Below are 14,853 nucleotides of genomic sequence, written 5' to 3' on the forward strand. Positions count from 1 at the left end.
TATTCAAAATCACAATGATTGTTAAAATGTGATTAGAATCTACTTTGTAGTAATTTTCATACTCTGTAATTCCTATCTATTCATTTAGTAAAGATTAAATGGATTCAGAGCCAAAAATAGTTAGATAATCATATTTTGATATATATATATAGAGAGAGAGAGAGAGTGTGTGTGTTAATAAATGAATAACTGCCAAATAGAAAATATTTTGAAACCAATTAGTGAAAAATGTCAGAACCAGACATATAAATACATGTAGTTGTCATGCAGAGTATTTTATTGCTAGGAAAAGTTGGATGGCTCTAAAGCATCCAAACAACAAAATCTTGTAGGAAACATAAGTTCTAAGAGTACAGGCCTGTTGCAGCTGAGATGTGAAACATCCCTATAGGTTTCTCATTAGAGATTGCATAGTAACCAGGAAGGGATAAATTAGCAAGGATATCTAATTCTTAATTTTCCAAGACTTAGCTATATAAATAAAAACAAAGAAACAATGAAAACATTCAAACTTGAACCTAGTACATACCAAGAGGAAATCCTCAAATTCTAATGCTAACACAACTCAAGAAAACTTTGGAGACATCAAGAAGCAGCAGCAAGAGTGACAGGGTAGAATGGAAAAAGACAAAGTCATTGAATAGCAGATAGCCAAAATCAGAAGGAGAAGTGAGCTTTTATTTTCTGTGCATTTGCAGAGGGTGTAAGCACATCTCTGTAGAGAGAAAGTGTAGACATAACCCAGTGAGACAAAGGTGGTAACTTCATAAAGTATAAGGAATAAACACCTAAAAGAGAAAGATATAGCTCATGAGGCAGGGGCTAGAAATTTTGGTGACAGCAGCCAGTGAAGATTTTTAGAACAAAATTGCGTTCATAAAGTCAAAAGCAGCTTGCCTACCTACAGGCACCATTTTTAAAGAGGATCATTGCCCTCACAAAGTTTTAGGAAGGGAGAATGGGACAACTTTCTTGCATTCTCCCCTCTTGCAAAAAGCTGGTATAGGAAAACTGAACTTGGAAGCAGGTAAGACTAAGTAAACTGTTAAGTAAGTAACTCCAAAGTCCACTCACACCATTCTTGTTCAACATAGTACTGGAAGTCCTAGCCCCAGCAATCAGACAACAAAAAGAAATAAAAGGCATCCAAATCAGCAAGGAAGAAGTCAAGCTTTCACACTTCAGATGCATGATGCTCTGTGTAAAAAACTCGAAAGACTCCACCAAAAAAAATTTCTAGAACTGATACATGAATTCAGCAAGGGCACAGGATATAAAAACAATGTACAGAAATCTGTTGCATTTCTATACACCAATAATGAAGCAGCAGAAAGAGAAATCAAGGAATCTATCCCATTTACAATTGCACCAAAAACCATAAGATACCTAGGAATAAACCTAACCAAAGAGGTAAAAGAGCTGTATTCTGAAATCTATAGAACACTTATGAAAGAAATTGAAGACAACACAAAGAAATGGAAAAACATTCCATGCTGACAGATTGGAAGAGAATATAATTTTAAAATGTCTATACTTCCCAAAGCAGTCTACACATTCAATGCAATCCCTATCAAAATAACACCAGTATTTTTCACAAAGCTAGAACAAACAATCCTAAAATTTGTATGGAACCAGAAAAGACCCTGATTAGCCAAAGTAATGTTGAAAAAGCAAAGCAAAGCAAGAGGCATCACAATTCCAGACTTCAAGCTGTATTATGAGGCTGTAATCATCAAAACAGTATGGTGCTGGCACAAAACAGACACTCAGATCAATGGAACAGAATAGAGAAACTATTTGCTTAAAAAAATAAACATTTGCAGAAATAAAGACAAATTTTAAGGAACACAGGAGATTACAGACCTGGTAAATAGCAATGTAGGGGAACTTGAAGATTAGAAATAAGCAAATAGTGAGCAAACTGAAATGGAAATCAACATTAAAAGCTACTGATAAGAAATTAATAGATGACCAGTGAAAAGATAGACAAAACCTGAATAGTTGAAGTTCCTAAAGAAAAATATCAAAATAATTATAAAGAACAAACGTCTAGTAAAGGAATTCAGTAAACATTTTCTGAAATAAGTTAAAATCTGATGAAAAAAGGCACACCTTGTGTCAGAAAATTAACCAAGAATGTTGAACATCAAGACAAGTCTTAAAGAATATGTGTATTTTAAAAATTTTGGGGGGCGCCTGGGTGGCTCATTCGGTTAAGCATCCAACCTCAGCTCAGGTCATGAACTTATGGTCTGTGGGTTTGAGCCCCACCTCGGGCTCTGCGCTGACAGCTCAGAGCCTGGAGCTTGCTTCAGATTCTGTGTCTCCCTGTCTGTCTCTCTCTGTCCTGCCCCACTCATGCTCTGTCTCTCTGTCTCTCAAAAATAAATAAACATTTAAAAAATTAAAAAATAAGTGAATAAATAAATATTTTTGGTTAATAGACCAAAATATCAACTCATATATATTTTACAAAAAAGGAATATGGCTAACATTAAATTTCTCTCCATCAACATTCAGAATACACGAAGATGAGGGTGTGCACAGTTGGGATGGAGATGAGAAGTTTATATGTGAAACAATAGCCAGGGGATTGACTGCATAGAAAAATTCTTGCATTAAACAAATATTAAAATTAAGAAAACAGCCATGATTTAATAGGAAAATAGATGTAGCCAAAGAGAGAATTAATGAACAAACAAAGAAGCCACATAAAAGTATACTAACTGAACCACAGAGTGAAAATTGAGAAATACTAAAAAAAGGTATAAGAAATATACAGGATATGGTAGAAAAGTACAACATGAAGTATAAATGATGCTACAAGGAAAAGGAGAGAATGGGGCAGAAGGAATATTTGAAGTATTCATGGTTATGAATTTTTAATACTAATAAAAGACTTCAATCTATATATTCTATATGAACAAACACTGGAAACATGGAACAGGAAAGACAAGATGAAAATCAAACTTAGGTCATCATAGTAAAATCGCTGGGAAAAAAAGAGATGACCATTTCTGCTATAATGAGATATGTGTTCCTAGAGATAGCTGTGCTTATGCAAAATGACATAATAAAATCCACAAAGGTAATGGGTAATTGGTAATAGGCACAATATTAAAAAAACATTTTGTCGAGTGACAAAGTTTTTCTAATTAAACCAGCATTTGAGTTTTACATATCTTGAATGGTTAAGAAATACATAAATTCTACAATACATATGGCACTTTGCTTTGAAAAATGCCCAAAGTTTACTAGCGAGGGGGAGTGTGGGAAGCATTGCAGCTGATACATAATCTTATGGAGGTTTTAAAAAGTGAAGGGGCTCTCTCTGATTATCAGTCCTGCCAATAAACTACATTATAGTTATTTGGAGTATAAAACACAGGCATATTGCTCAGAAGAATGCCTGGCATTTTGTGTTTACTAGTTGTCATTAGTCTCAGGCAATACAAATTAAAAAACACAGTGAGATAGGACTTCATACCCACTAAAATGGCTGAAATGAAAAGGACTGACTATAGCTAGCGCTGGCAAGAATGTAGAACAACTATATTTCTCACATATCTCAGGTGAGAGTGTAAAATGGTACAACTACTTTGGAAAACTGTTATACAATTAAACATATATTTTGACCCAGTGATTTCATACTATGCAATTACTATGGTCATACTATGACCCAGTGATTGAAACTAACAGGCATATACCAAAGAGCAGAGAATGTATGTTATCACAAAACGATTTGTAAATGAATATTCATAGCAGTTCTATTCACAATATCTAAAAACTGGAAACACCACAAATGCCCATTGACAGAGGAATGAATATAAAAATTTGGATATATTCTTACATTGTCTTTTTACTCAGTAATATGTAGTATAAACTACTGATTCATGCAACATAGAAGAATCAAAATAAACATTATCCTGGGTGAATTTTTTAAAAAAACAAAACAAAATATTGTTAAATGCACGAAGCCAGATGAAAAATATTTTATGATTCAATTTATATGTAGTTCCAGAATAGAAAAAAGAAAACCCAAAGTGATGGTGATAAAAATCACTTGTCAAATATACAATCCAGTTTGTTGATTTTCTTGCATGTTAATTATACTTCAATAATAAACAGGAACATAAATAACTATGCATGTATGTCACGGAACAAAACAGGCTGTTTGGCTATTATATCACTTTTTAATATATTCTGATACTTTTTGATAATACTGAATGCCCAATATACAGAAAGAAAGAAATGCAATAAAAACTATTAAATGTTCAAACTATGTTTTGTGTAGTCCTAAAGTAGCATGTAAACTAACCAATATTTCAACACAAAATTCAAGTTCTCAGTCAATAAATTTAAAACTGAGGGAAACAGGGAGGAAAAAACTCCTTTCGTCAAAGAAAACATGTATAATTCAATTTTTTAGGGAAATATATAAATAATAAAAAGATAGAAAACCTCTTTCTTTCTTGATAACTGAATATATTGGCTTACTATCTCATGGAGATCAAAAGAAACCAAAATATCAGTCACTGCATTTGCTCGGTGTTTTCAGAGTCAGCTTCACAAAGGCAACCTATTGTTTTATATATCAAGATCTAATCATGCAGTTCAGTGGCCTGCAACTGTGCCTTCACTGCGTGAGAGTGAATTTTGCCCATAACTATAACTAAAGGCTAAATTGGAGCTCAATTCAATCCGTCATCTGTTCAATTTTTTTTTCCACTAACCATGACATAAAAATTAGTAGACAGATAATGTCAAACTCTTCTGTTGTAGATTACTAGGCTACGTTTTTCAATTTTATTCAATAGTTTCAAAAACATGTTTACAAGCCAGTAATCCCCCTTCAACCTAATGTAACATTTTCTCTGATGTTTCGTTATATTCACATTTTAAGGAGGAAGATAGAAATCAATTAAAATTTAAGTTGGAAAACCCTAACTTGCCTCCCAGAGGAGTGTGCACTAGGCGAGATGTCTGTAGGTCCCTGTTGCTCATCAATTGTGTTCCACAATTTGAGACTCTCTTGCGCTACTGTAATTTGTTGCCACCACTCATTTATGATTGTATTTAATGTTACAAGGATACTACACATAATTATATGTGTAAAGTATATACATAATTCACAAGGGCAAGGATGCTTAGTGGATCCTTCAGGTTTTTCTGGATGCCAGATTGAGAAATCTTTCTGGAGCAGGGCTCCTATTTGTCTTTACATACTATACACACTAGTGTTTTGTCAGGTTCCAGATTTCTCAATATAGCATTATCTAAAGTAGACTTTACTCAAGTTTTATGAAACTGGAAGGATTTATTAATAACAACAAAATTTAAGAATAAATATCCAGAATAATAAATGATGCAGATTGTGGTTCTAATATCCGTTTCTAAAACATTAAACAACAGCAAAAAGCTCTCATATAAAAACTTTTAAGGAACTAGGGAGAGTTTCAATAATAAAACCAGAGAAGCAGGAATACTTTCCTCCCCTGCTGCACTAAATATAATAAAGTGTTTTGTTCTTTCTAAAGTTGAAAAAGCTTCCAGTCACTTCTCCACATAAGCAGAAAGAGAAGATCACCTTGGAACACATCTTTGTTCTTTAGACACCTTTGGGAAGCTCTTAGTTTACACAAATTTAGATAAAACAAAAATGTTGTGTAAAAAAAATCAACATAGCATAGCTGTACTCTTTCTTGTTATTAACTTCCAGAGATCTGAAGGGGAAAGACCTATTTACATAAGAAGCCAAGAGACCTTGGTCATGAGAATGAGCAAGGAAGCAAAAAATATTCAATTTCCTTTTCCCTAAGGTTCAAAGTTCTGGAAATCTGTCAGATGAATCTTGGTATCCTTGATCAAGGGATCATTTACTATAATCATTATCTGACTCTGACTGACCATGAGAAAAGGGAGAGTTAGAATTGATGAGTGAACCTAACAAAAGGTCAAAAAGACCCTCAAACAGATGATGTAATCCGGGAAAGATGTGTGGACCTTGAAGCTCAGAGTTGGAGATTATAATGGTCCAGGCAGGGATTTCTGTTACCTACTTCTCTAATTGAACACTGATGCATAGAGTTTGACACTGCCAATAATTCCAGAGGAAAAGACTCTTCAGGATGAGCTCTCTGAATTGATTCTAGGATTATGGAATGAGCTCTGTGATCTGACTAGATATAAAAACACTAATGACTCTGCTTCCAGTGGTAAAGGAAGCACCGCTGGTCCATTATGTTCCAAGACAAAACAATTACTCAATTATCATGTTAAGGTGCTTGTAATCAAATGTCTACAAAAAGGCAAGGTTTAGGAAGGAGCCAAGATGGCAGAACAGCATTGAAGTTTTTTTTTGTGTCTTGCATCCATGAAATACAGCCAGATCAATACTAAACCATCCTGCACACCTAGAAAACTGATTTGACGATTAACACAACAATCTGCACAACCTGAACCACAGAACTCAGCAGGTATGTGGCACAGGGAAGTGATATGGGGGAGAGAGAAGCCGCCAAGGGCAGGGAGCTGTTTTTGCTTGCAGACAGAATGGAGATAGTTGGGGGGAGAATATGGGAAAAGCACCCCCCAAAAGCAGCTGGAGAGAAAGTAGAAAAGTGGAAACAGCCACAGGGACTGAACTAAAAAGGGAGAAAGGAGAAAGAAGAGGGCTTAAATTCCATTAAGGGGAGTGCAGAGTCTGAAACTCTGCAGCTCAATACCTGGTGATACCCTGGTGAGAAGGGAAGCAGAGTGAAGTCAGCCGGTAGCAGAGTGAAATCTGGGGGTTTTCAGGCCACATGGGGAGAGGCAATTCCCCTGCTGGGAGAACATTTGGTAGAGGCTGTGCACCACCCCCCCATAGGCTAAGCCCAGTGGACCCCAAGAACAATTACATTCGCTGGTGCTGGAACAAGGTCATTAAGGGTGAAGCCTGGTGCCAGATGTGTGTTGTGATTTACCATAATCCCTGAAATGCTGTTGCTACGTGATCATGTGAACTTTTTCTGGGGTGGGCTGGGACCCAGCCATAGTCTCTGGGCATCAGCAGCAGCATGGTCCTGTGAACGTTCCTGGTTGTGGCCAGCAGCCAGCCATTGCTTGGTGAGACCCTCCCACAGAGGTGCAGAATGGGCCAAAGCCCCAGTCCCTTAGAAGTAAGGGGTAGGGTAAAACAGCCACATCTGATATAAAACTCAGGAGGGAGGTGCCACCTGGCAACCTGATGGCTTGGTCCCAGACAGTATAAAAGCAGGGAGTGGACAGAAGCCAGAGACAAAGTAGGGTGCACAACTGCTGATCAGGGAGAACAGAATTCCAATACTAGAGACTAGGTAGTTGGGTGATGCCATTTTCACCCCTCCTGCACATGCACATACACACCTAAAAGCCCCATAAGAATCCATCCCAGTAAGCTAAGTAGTGCCATCTGGTGGAGAATGGAGCCATTACCCTAAGCCCCAACCAACAGGCCAACCCCACTCTTCAGGAACAACACAAGGCTCTTTGCCTACTTAGTTTACAGACTATAAAATGCTTCATAGTTTGACTTCTAGGGGAAAATGATGTAATTTCAATAATATTTCAGCCTGTTCGCTGGTCCATCTATTCAATTTTCTTTTTATTTTTTCATTTCTTTTCTTTTTCTTGAAAACATAAAGAGAAAAAAATTATTTTTAATCTCAATTTTTCTTAAAAATATTTTTCTTTAATTTTTTCTACTATATTTTTTACTTTTTTGTAAATTTTTCAAATTCTATTTAACTTCCATCATTTCATTTTATTCTATTTCATTGTATTCATTTTTTCAACTTTTCAAACAATTTCCTTTTTTTTTCCTTTTTCCCTTTTTTTTTCCTAATCTATCAAGCCCCTTTTAAAACAGACCAAAACACACCTAGGATCTAGCATCATTTATTTGATTTTTGTCAGTGTGTGTGTTGTTTTTGATTTCTTAATTTTAATTTTGGTTTCAATTTTAATTTTTTACCTCATTAATTCCTTTTCTTCCTTCAAAATGATGAAACAAAGGAATTCACCCCAAAAGAAAGAGCAAGAAGAAATGACAGCCAGGGACTTAAACAACACAGATACATGCAAAATGTCTGAACCAGAATTTAGAATCACAATAATAAGAACACTAGCTGGGGTCAAAAATAGATTAGAATCGCTATCTGCAGAGATAAAAAGAAGTAAAATCTAGTCAAGATGAAATAAAACATGCTATAACTGAGCTGCAATCTCAAATGGATGCCACGGCAGGAAGGATTGATGAGGCAGAGCAGCAAATCAGCAATATACAGAACAAACTTATGGAGAATAATGAAGGAGGAAAAAAGAGGGAGACTAAGGCAAAATAGTACAATTTAAATTAGAGAAATCAGTGACTCATTAAAAAGGAACAACATCAGAATCATAGGGGTCCCAGAAGATGAAGAGAGAGAAGAGGGGGTAGAAGGGTTATGTGAGCAAATAATAGAGGAAAACTTTCCTAACCTGGGGAAAGACACAGACATCAAACTCTAGGAATCACAGAGGACTCCCATGAGATTCAACAAAAACTGACCATCAACAAGGCATATCATAGACAAATTCACAAAATACTCAGGCAAGGAAAGAATCATGAAAGCAGCAAGAGAAAAAAGTCCCTAACCTACAAGGGAAGACAGATCAGGTTGGCAGTTAACCTATCCACAGAAACTTAGGTCAGAAAGGAGTGGTAGGATATATTCAATGTGCAGAATTGGAAAAATATGCAGCCAAGAATTCTTTATCCAGAAAGGTTGTCAGTGAAAATAGGAGAGATTAAAAGTTTCCTAGACAAACAAAAATTACAGGAGTTTGTGACCATAAGCCACCCCTGAAAGAAATTTTAAGGAGAACTCTCTGAGGAAAGAAAAGATAAAGACAAAAACAAAAACAAAATAAAAAAAACTAAAACCTAAAACTAAAAAACAAACAAACAACAACAACAACAACAAAAATACCAAAAGCAGCAAAGTCTAGAAAGGACCAGAGAACACCACCAGAAACTCCAAATCTACAGGCAACATAATGGCAATATATTCATATCTTTCAGTACTCACTCTAAATGTCAATGGACTAAATATTCCAATGAAAAGACACAGGGTAACAGAATGGATAAGAAAACAAGATCCATCTATATGCTCTTTACAAGACCCACTTTAGATCTAAAGACACCTTCAAATTGAAAGTAAGGGGATGGAGAACCATCTATCATGCTACTGGGCAACAAAAGAAAGCCAGAGTAGCCATACTTATATTAGACAATCTAGACTTTAAAATAAAGACTGTAACAAGAGATGAAGAAGGGCATTATATCATAATTAAGGGGTATTAATTATGATTAATTAATTATGATTAAGAAGACCCCCGAATAGCCAAAGCACTCTTGAAAAAGAAAACCAAAGCAGGAGGCATCACAATCCCAGACTTCAAGCTGTATTACAAAGCTGTAATCATCAGTATGATGATTACATCATCATCAGTATGATTACAGTATGGTACTTGCACAAAAACAGACCCTCAGATCAATGGAACAGAATAGAGAATGCAGAAATGGACCCACAAACATATGGCCAACTAGTCTTTGACAAAGCAGGAAAGAATATCCAATAAAATAAAGACAGTCTCTTCAGCAAATGGTGCTGGGAAAACTGGACAGTGATGTGCAGAAAAATGTACCTGGACCACTTTCTTATGCCATACACAAAAATAAACTCAAAATGGATGAAAGACCTAAAGGTAAGATAGGAAGCATTCAAAATCCTTGAGGAGAAAGCAGGCAGAAACGTCTTTGACCTTGGCCACAGTAACTTTAACATGTCTCCAGAGGCAAGGGAAACAAAAGCAAAAATGAACTATTGGGACCTCATCAAAATAAAAACCTTCTGCACAGCGAAAGAAATAACCAGCAAAACTAAAAGGCAACCTGCAGAATGGGAGAAGATATTTGCAAATGACATATCAGATAAAGGGTTAGTACCCAAAATCTATATAAAACTTATCCAACTCAGCACCCAGAAAACAAATAATCCATTGAAGAAATGGGCAAAAGACATGAATTGACACTTCTCCAAAGAAGACATCCAGATTTAGAACAGACACATAAAAAAATGCTCAACATCACTCATCATCAGGGAGATACAAATCAAAACCACAATGAGATACCACCTCACACCTGTCAGAATGACTAACATTAACAACTTAGGCAACAACAGATGTTGGAGAGGATGTGGAGAGAGAGGATCTCTTCTGCACCGCTGGTGAGAATGCAAACTGGCGCAGCCACTCTGGAAAACAGTATGGAAGTTCCTCAAAAAGCTAAAAATGGAACTACCCTACGACCCAGCAATTGCACTACTAGGTGTTTATCCAAGGGATACAGGTATGCTGTTTTGACGGGACACATGCACCCCAATGTTTATAGCAGCACTATCCACAATAGCCAAGGTATGAAAAAAGCCCAAATTTCAATCAATGAGATGAATGGATAAAGAAGATGTGGTATAAATATATATATATATATATATATATATATATATATATATATATATGTGTGTGTGTGTGTGTGTGTGTGTGTGTGTGTGTGTGTACACACACACACACACACACGCACAGAATGGAGTATTACTCGACAATCAAAAAGAATGAAATCTTGCCATTTGCAACTACATGGATGGAACTGAAGGGTATTATGCTAAGCGAAATTAGTCAGAGAAAGACAAATGTCAGATGACTTCACTCATATGAGGACTTTAAGACACAGAACAGATGAACAAAAGGGAAGGGAAGCAAAAATAATGTAAAAACAGGGAGGGGGACAAAACATAAGAGACTCTTAAATATGGAGAACAAACAGAGTGTTACTGGAGAGGTTGTGGGAGGGGGGATGGGCTAAATGGATAAGGGGCATTAAGGAATATACTCCTGAATCATTGTTGCACTATATGCTAACTAACTTGGATGTAAATTTAAAAAATAAAATAAAAATAAAAAATAAAATAAAAGGATAAATTAAACAATCAAAAGAAGGCAAGGATGTGGGTAACTATGCATTTTCTCACACAGAATATTTTAGTAAAAATAAACAGGAGAATGCAGATGGTTAGTTGCTTGCTTCTACCTGTGCTGGAGAGTTTAAGAAGAGAAATGATGAATTCGGAGCATTAAATTCCTAGTTCATAGCCTTCAATAAGGGATGTGAAAGCTTCTATGACTTCTTTGAAAGAAAGTTTTAATCCTGTCGCCACAGGGACAATATTTTTGAAATCCAAAATCTAATTCAGTATTTCTATAAACCAAAACAAGTAAATTAAACTCTTAAACTTATTCTTTTTTTTAAGTAGGACACTGATTTGGAAGCAAGGAGCTTCTAACAATTAGAATGGGATTAGAGGACAGAGTCCAATGAGATAGGAAACCTGATGGAGGCTGAGAGAACTGCTGAGCCGTGAACACATGCTACATTTCCTGAAAAAGGAAACACAACTCAAAAGAGCCCTGAAGGTGGAGCTCAGAGCCATGCAGAATTACTCTCAAGCCTTGAGACCTTTCAAGCAATTTCTAACACTATTCTGCATGGAAATTCTAGGGACTGGTGATTCACCTGAACCTCATTTTTCCTCCTTTTGAACAGTGATGTCTACAGTGGTTATTCTATATCCGACCCAGCATTTTATGTTAGGTGTGTGGGGAACAGATAACTCATGGGTTCTGTTTCACAGATCAAAAAGAACTGTTCTCAAATAGCTGTGCTAAAACATACTACACTTAAGGAGACTCATCTATACCTGGACTTGAGTTAAAGGACAAGATTAAGAACTTTGAGATGATGCTATGATGGGATAAGACTTTGAGTGGTCTTGAGAGGTATAGAGTGTATTCTGTATATGAGAAGGATATAAATTATTGAGGGTAGCATCTGCCATGGCCCCCAAACATCCCACCTCCAAGTGTCCAATCCTCTGTATAGACTCTCCCTGTGTATGGGCTGTGACTTGTTTCTAATAAATAATACATAAGTGACAATATATCACCTCTGAGATTAGATCATGAACATCTGAAGCTCATTCTTCCTGATTCCCTTCTAGATCATTCATTCTTCACTGTATTGGGAGGTGACCTATGGAAAGGGCCACATGGGGAGGCCAGTGGTCGGGGATGAATTGATGCCCTTTTTCCAACAGCCCACAAGGAAATGAGGTCTGACAAAAATTGTAAGTGACTTTGAAAGCAGAATCTAGTCTAGATTAGTCCAATCTAATCTTTAGATTAGAATGCAAGCCCACTTCACAGTTTGACTTCAAAGTCATGAGAAACCTTGACCCAGAATCACCTATCTAAGCTGGTCCTGAATCACGACCCACAGAAATTATGAGATAATCAGTGAAGCAATACAGTATTTCTAAAATGAATAAACAGGATTAGAAAAGTTTATAGGCCATGGTTCTGATAGAAGTATTTCAGGTTTTTTACAAGGCAACTAGAAAGTAAACCTAGGAGCCTTTTTAAGAAAAGGGTATTTTTTCTGGTCTGCTTTCCATTATATATGTTGCTCATTCTTCACTGATTCTCTTTTGTGAATCTAACATTCTTTTATTTGTCTATACCATCAGTATGAGAATTCCACTTACTTGTTTTAATGCCTTGTTACTGAGTTCTTAGCCTTTGTATGTTTAAAACTGCAAGTACATCTTAAGCACTGAATCTTTATCAGTTGTTTTTCAGTGCTGAGTCTATTTCTCACAGGTTCTACAAAATGTCAGCTTTCTGCTTTACCTGTTAACCTTGGGAATGACTGTTATCTGTTTGCTTGGCCCTGCAAGTCCTTCTATAACTAATCAGTCTGCCTTGAATTCATATTTTTCTTAGTCAGCCATGTCATCTCTGCATGCTGGGGCAAATGTGAGTTTTTATTCTTACTCTCATTATAAGTAGCAGTAAAAGGAAGGGCAAATATGCTCATAATCTGATATATACAATAGCTCTTTTATTAAAAACTTATATAAAGGTGAGCATATCTCCAGGTTATAGTCCAATCTATGAGTGGTGTTCCAGCATAATTGTTAGCACTTCCTTGGAAGCATCCAAATATGGTAATTTTTGAAAACTGTGTTTATAATCCAAACTATCCAATCTAGAGAGACTCTTTTAAGTTGTGATAAGGATTGCTATTCTGTCACCAGACTACTATAATCAAAATCCTAATGCCACTTTTTTTCAGCTTTTTGCTCTTAGGCAAATTATTTACCTGCTCTTCATCTCCAAAATAGAAAAAAAAAAGAACTTGTAGTTTTGTTATGAGTATTGAATAAGTTAATACATGTAAAATCCTAAAACAACTAACTGTAATACAGTAATCATTCATTAAACATGAGTCCTGTCCTGGTTAATTTTCTGTGTTAACTTGACTGAACCATAAGGTGCTCAGATACTGGTCAACTATTATTCAAAGTGTTTCTGTAAGGATGTATTTACATGAGATTAACATCAAAATTGGTAAACTGAGTAAAGCAGATTATCCTCCTTAATGTGGGTGGGTGGCATCCAATCAGTTGAAGTCCTGAACAGAATAAATAAACTGACCCTGTCCTTAGTAAGAAAGAATTTCTCCTGCCTGACCACATACAAACTGGGACATTGGCTTTTTCTTGCCTTTGGACTTGAAATGACAGACCAGTACTTCTTGAGCCTTAAGGCTGCAGGCCTTTAGTCTAGAACCACACCATCAGCTCTCCTAGGATTTCAGTTTGCGGACTTACCCTGTAAATCTTGAGATTTGTTGGCCTCCATAACTGCATGAGCCAATGTCTTAAAATAAACAAAGAAACAACATCCCATTGGTTCAGTTTCTCTGGCAAACCCTGATAACAAGTATTAAGTAAACCATGACAACATTATTTAATAACTATTTATGTATGCTAGAGAAATAAGATGATACCTTCTTCAACTTTTCCACCTGTAGCTTTTTTTTAAAGGAGGATTTAACACTGATATTGAGCAAATCAGTTTATAAAGTGTTTTGTAGGGATTGTGATTAAATTAGCTTAGAATTAAAAAGACTTGAATACTATCATTTAGACACTGGATTCTCAGAGTTCTTTTTATTAAAATTTTGGTTTTTTAGTTCATTTATTTGAGAAAGAGACAGAGAGTGAGAGAGGGAGAGAGTGCAAGCAGGGGAGAGGCAGAGAGAAAAGATGAAAGGTTCCTGCTGTCAGCACAGAGCCCCAAATGGGTTCCATCTCACAACCCATGAGCTCATGCATGACTTGAGCCAAAATCATGAGTCAGATGCTTAATCGAATGAGCCACTCAGGCACCTCTGAGTTCTCAGAGTTTTGATATCATGTTGAAGAAGATGATGATGACTATGTTTATGGAATTCAAAACTATCACAGTTATCATTTACCTTAATACACAACTACCGAGGTTTGAATGCAGCTATGAGGAGGACCATACTGAAAAACTTCACAGAAAAAATGTGTTCCTTATCAACAAAATGCAAATTATTCAAATCAAGATAATAATGAAGTACAATTTAACCTATCAAAACAGCAAAGCATTTCATTTTATTTTCAAATAACAATAACTGATTTTGAATAGTATCCTATGAAATGGGTAGTTTCTTAGGTTTAAAGCAATTATAACTTTCCAACTAATTTAACCTTAAAGACCTTATCTAGAAAAACAAGCACATGTGCATACCAAAAAAACAAATAAAAAATAGTCTTTTTTAAAGGGTGATTATTAAAAGCAGTGATTATTAAAATTCTATCACATTTCTTTAATAGATATTATGCAAATATTAAGATTAGGTTCATGAAA

This window comes from Panthera tigris, chromosome C1, assembly GCF_018350195.1.
Source record: "Panthera tigris isolate Pti1 chromosome C1, P.tigris_Pti1_mat1.1, whole genome shotgun sequence".
In the NCBI taxonomy this organism is placed as follows: domain Eukaryota; kingdom Metazoa; phylum Chordata; class Mammalia; order Carnivora; family Felidae; genus Panthera; species Panthera tigris.